This window comes from Colobus angolensis, unplaced genomic scaffold (assembly GCF_000951035.1).
Source record: "Colobus angolensis palliatus isolate OR3802 unplaced genomic scaffold, Cang.pa_1.0 Scaffold84, whole genome shotgun sequence".
In the NCBI taxonomy this organism is placed as follows: domain Eukaryota; kingdom Metazoa; phylum Chordata; class Mammalia; order Primates; family Cercopithecidae; genus Colobus; species Colobus angolensis.
Window position 1 is genome coordinate 4,270,130 of NW_012122265.1, and position 5,652 is coordinate 4,275,781.

At 52.9% G+C, this 5,652-nt stretch overlaps 1 protein-coding gene across 1 annotated transcript in view; it reads right to left on the reverse strand.

The window, feature by feature from the left end:
* Nucleotides 1–4,616: 4,616 nt before the first annotated feature.
* CTTN (cortactin) overlaps nt 4,617–5,652 on the reverse strand; it is a 31,303-nt gene continuing 30,267 nt past the window's right edge. Inside the window, exon 18 of the mRNA XM_011930124.1 lies at nt 4,617–5,583. The gene's annotated coding sequence lies outside the window, so the exon portion shown is untranslated. The remainder of the gene's footprint in view (nt 5,584–5,652) is intronic.

A 5,652-nucleotide genomic window follows, 5' to 3' on the forward strand; every position in this document is an offset into this window, starting at 1 on the left:
CCTCAAGTGATCCACCCACCTCGGCCTCCCAAAGTGTTGAGATTACAGGCATGAACCACCATGCCTGGCCCAACTAAGCTATTTTTCCTTTTGTTGTCTGTGCTTTTGGTTCCGTATCTAAGAAATCATTGTCAAATCAGGAATGTCATGAAAGCTTCAATGTCATGAAGCTTTCCCCGTTTACTTCTAAGAGTTTTATAGATTTAGGTCTCGTGTTTAGGTCTTTAATCTATTTTCAGTTAATTTTTCTGTCTGGTGAAAGGTAAGGGATCAACATCCCTCTTTTGCATGTGAATATCACTTTCCCAGTGCCATGTGCTGAAAAGATAATCTCCCTATTTGAAGGCCAGCTGATTAGTAACCTTAATTCCATCTGCTACCTAATTCTCCTTGGCCATGCGGGGTAACATCATTACAGGTTCTGGGGATTAGGATCTAGACATTTTTGGGAGGCCAGGATTGTGCCCACCAGGGAGTGATCAGGCCTGCAGGGACTCACGTGCATCTCATTCACACACCCTACTCAGAACACAACTGACTTTTGAACAAGGGTGTGAACTGTGAGCATCCACTTATACACATATTTTTTTCAACCAAGCACATAAAAAATATAGTATTCAGGCTGGGCATAGTGGCTTACACTTGTAATCTCAGCACTTTCAGGGGCTGAGGCAGGAGGATGGCTTGAGGCCAGGAGTTCAAGACCAGCCTGAGTAACATAGTGAGACGCCGTCTCTACAAAGACCTAAATAAATAAATAAATAAATAAATTAGCCAGGCATGGTGGGTGTGCACCTGTGGTCCCAGCTGCTCAGAAGGCTGAGGTTGGAAATTGCTTGAGGGAGGTTGAAGCTGCTGTGAGCTATGGTGGTGTCACTCCACTGCACTCCAGCCTGAGTGACAGAGATCCTGTCTCGAAAACAACAAAAAATAGAGTATTCACAGAAGGCAAAACCTGCACATGCAAGGCCAACTTTTCACAGATGTGGGTTCTGCAGGGCACTGGGGGACTTGATTATGTGCAGATTTGGGTACAGAAGGGAGGTCCTGGGCCCAGTCCCCTGCAAATACCAAGGGACGGAGCTCTTAATTTTTTTTTTTTTTTTTTTGAGACGGAGTCTCGCTGTGTCGCCCAGGCTGGAGTGCAGTGGCACGATCTCGGCTCACTGCAAGCTCTGCCTTCCGGGTTCACGCCATTCTCCCGCCTCAGCCTCTGAGTAGCTGGGACTACAGGCGCCCGCCACCATGCCCGGCTAATTTTTTGTATTTTTAGTAGAGACGGGGTTTCACCGTGTTAGCCAGGATGGTCTCGATCTCCTAACCTCGTGATCCGCCCGCCTCGGCCTCCGAAAGTGCTGGGATTACAGGCTTGAGCCACCGCACCTGGCTGGGACGGAGCTCTTTCTGTGTAATAGCAGGAGGTGTAATTCACAGACAATACTGACAAACATTACATCGAGAGATGGCGTATGTTAGTGGGAAGTCTGACAGCTCACAAATGACGATGGAGTTGTCTCAAACGGTTTTAGTCGAAGCAGCACTATTATAACGATGACAGTAGGAACAAAGCACCTTATCACACAACGTAGAACTCTTCGACTGTGTTGCCGTCTGTGTGCATTTTCACAATCACCATCAGCAAAAGCAGAGCGCGTCTTCCCAAGGGAGGTCAAACAGGTCAGAAGAAATAACCAGAGGGAAAATGGGAGAAAAGAAACAACAGAATTCAAAACACAGGACTGAGGGGCCGGGCGCCGTGGCTCACGCCTGTAATCCCAGCCCTTCGGAAGGCCGAGGCAGGTAGATCACGTGAGGTCAGGAGTTCCAGACCAGCCTGGCCAACACGGTGATACCCCATCTCTACTAAAAATGCAAAAATTAGCCAGGCGTGGTGGCGGGCACCTGTAATCCAAGCTACTCGGGAGGCTGAGGCAGGAGAATCACTTGAACTTGGGAGGCGGAGGCTTCAGTGAGCTGAGATCGTGCCACTGCACCACTGCACTCCAGCCTGGGCAACAGAGCCAGACGACGTCTCAAAAAAAAAAAAAACCAAAAAACATGGGACTGAGATAAGAAAAGGAGAGAATCCTAATGTTTCAGGCAAAATAAGTAAGAATTATTAAAATGTATTGTTACCTGTTGTTGTTAAGATATAGTCAGTGTGTTCCATCAGACTGTGGAGGCGTATCCTGGCAATACATCTCAAATGCAAGCAGGTAAATGAATCTAGCAGGCATCTGACTAGAAAGAGGGGTCTTTTATCCTCACTTTCAGATGAAGAAATCCGAGCTGCAAGTCAGCAAGGCAGGTGTCAAAAACCGTGCCCACTCCATGCAGGCCCCGGTGCGGAGGGACACAACAGGGAGAGCTTTCTGAGTGGAGGCTCCTGGCCAGTCCCGAGCTGTGTTCTCAGATCTCCTTGTTCTCCTTTCGCAACTTCCTCTTCTCCTTGGTTAGAATTAAACATAGCGGTGGGGCCGGGTACAATGGCTCACGCCTGTAATTCCAGTACTTTGGGAGGCCGAGGCGGGCAGATCACCTGAGGTCAGGAGTTTGAGACCAGCCTGGCCAACCTGGCGAAACTGTCTCTACTAAAAATACAAAAATTAGCCAGGCACGGTGGTGCACACCTGTAGTCCCAGCTACTCGGGAGGCTGAGGCAGAACTGCTTGAACCTGGGAGGTGGAGGTTGCAGTGAGCGGAAATTGCACCATTGCACTCCTCCAGTCTGGGCAACGGAGCAAGACTCCATCTCAGAAAGAATACATTGATTAAAAAAATAAAAATAAACGCAGTGGTGGAATCTCTGATTTCTTGGGTCAGCTTCCCCAGGGCTGAGCCATCTCTCTTATTCAACATTTCCCCGTTTCCCCTCCAAGGCCCAGCACACAGTATGTGCACAGTTAATACCATGTCAGTCGCTCTCTGAACATCTTGGGTTGAAGAAGCATTCGCCAGCAGATCTTCCAGGAGCACAGTGAGCATCTGCACCCGGACAAAGCACTCTCCATGCTGTGCCCACGTCTGAGTGCCCAGAGTGGCCAGCAGTGGCTCTGGTGGTTCTTGGAGGTGCCTGTGTGCCCATGGCTCCCTACATGCCACAAAACATTTTCCATGTCTGGGCCTCAAGAGGGAAAAGCATGTCCACGTCCTGCCCTCCTTCCTCCAGCGGGCTGAGAGCAAGTTGCTGCTGGGCCAGCCGGGCCTGGGCTGCTCCTCAGGCCAGAGGGGACCTGGGGAGTGAATCCAACTTGGGAGACAGAAGGTACAGTGAGCTGACATGAAAATGACCGCATCTAGGCCGGGCGTGGTGGCTCATGCCTGTAATCCCAGCATTTTGGGGGGCCGAGATGGGAGGATCACTTGAGGTCAGAAGTTCTAGACCAGCCTGGGCAACATGGTGAAACCACATCCCTACTAAAAATACAAAAAGTAGCCAGGTGTGGTGGTGCACATCTGTAGTCCCAGCTACTTGGGAGGCTGAGGTGAGAGGTTGCTTGAGTCCTGGGTGCACAGGTTGCAGGAGCGGAGATCGTGCCACTGCACTCCAGCCCAGGCAACAAAGCAAGACCCTTTCTCAAAAGACAGAAACAAAACACCCCAACCACATCTACAAGGAAAGTGGCTAAGATTCAGGTGGTTGGCTCCAGGTGCACAAGCTGCCAGGCAACGCTCGACCACCAACAGAACAGAAACACAGACGCGCTCAAGATGTGTCCCGCTCCTGTTGAGCCCCTGCCATGCTCATCCGCAGGCGGCACAGGCAGAGCGACTGGGCAGACAGTGGGCCAGTCCTCCAGCTCCCTGACTCCGTCTGCCTGCTCCTGCTGGGACTTTCCCCTGGTTCACAAGCCTCCGTGCCTCATTTCTTCAGGACCCAGCTCCCTGCAGGTGGCTGCCATCTCACCCGGCAGACAGGCCCTGTGTGGGACAGGGCTCGCCATTAGGGCTCTGACCCTGTGATGCAGAATGCACGGCAGCCCGGTAGTGGGAGGAGGGCGAGGGCACTGTCACGTTTGGCTCCTGTGGGCAGAGCTGGCACAGGTGCTGTTTACTAAGCCAGAGGCAGGTGTAGGACAGTCCAAGGGAGGCAGTGCTCCGTCACCACCCAGGCTGGAAGGGGTAGCAGGTATGTCGTGCAGCTGAAAGCTCCCTGGGAGCACCTGATGGGCAGGAAGTGTGAGCCGGAACTCAGCTCCCCAGCACCCCCGGCTCCCGAGGGCACACCGGCTCCCTCAGTGCCACTGTTCCCCTCAGCCTTGAACTTCCGGTGCCCCTGAGCAAAACGAGACTGGGAGAAAAATCCCCCTCAGGATTTGAGAACTGTAACTCAGAAATGACTTTTAAGCACAGAATGTTTTACTTTGCTTGGAACCTCTGTGCAAAAATCTGGATGATCTGCGAGAGTCAACACATGTCAGTTAGTAAGCAGCACCTCTGAAGAACACTGAAAAGGGAACGTGTGGTTCAGTCTAAGGCCAGAACAGAACACGTGAGACGCACAGGACGGCACGAGGGCCTCCGCCAGCCCAGGTCCGGGGCGCAGGATGCCGAGCGCGTCGACGCAGCTTCCACTGCAGAGCGGAGTGACCACAGACCAAAGCGAATCACACAAGTGGATCAAAAAAAGTTTATTCTGAATTCTTTAATTTAAAAAAATCATACCTATGAGGTGTGCTACAGGAATTCAGATACAATTAAGTTGCATATAAAACCTGACCTCATTGCTCATTGTGGTAAAGCAAGGATGATGAGAAACGCACCTCAGAAGCAAAAACACGGCGCTTCACCGGTGCTCCGGGACCCAAGTCCCGAGACACGTCCGCGCGACCCTCTGGAACGCCACACCGCCCACCTGACTGCACGACGGGGCTGCTCCAGCCTCCCGGCTCCTCAGGAAGGAGGCGAGTTTCCTACAAAGTGAGCGGCCACCAATGCCAGGACGGCGGCGTTCCGGGGCTGTGGGGGCCTCGGGGAGGAACACACGCTCATCTGCACTTCACACTTCTAGCCTTCAACTCATCAAACTACTGTAACTGAACATGATATTTTGGCAAAAACACTACACCCCCGTTGATGGGAGGGTTCCTGGTGGCTCACAGCAGAGCAGGCACTGACTTCCTTCCCAAGGCTGAGAGGCCGTGCTGTGACATGGCATATATACCGCCCCAGGCTGCCCGGTGGCCCACAGACCACCTGGGTGATGGTCAAGACATCAGCCTGTGTGAAAAGACAAGCCCAACGCGGACCTCAACTGCACTGTGAGTCCCAATCCAGAGACCTGAGGGGCAGGGGAAGATTTCAAGGACTTGGTGGCGCTGCCCGGCAGGGGCAGAAGAGGCTCCCAGCAGCCCTCCCAGCGACCTGGGCATAGGGATGAGTAGAGATGAGGACGAGCCGGGGTGGGCACAGGAAAAAATCCAGGGTCTCTGCTAGAAGTCACCCGATCCTGCGGGCTGTCACGGTATGACGCAGGCAGATTTCCCATCTGACGTGGCAGCTCCTGTGTTCTGGGTGACTTAGCTCCGTGTTAAGGCCCGCCCCTCTCCCCCCAGACACTGAGACTCTAGAGGGAGCCCTCATCTGGGACAGTCCTTCGGGCCTACCCGCCACAGGGCCTGGGACAGTCCTTCCTGCCTACCCGCCACAGGG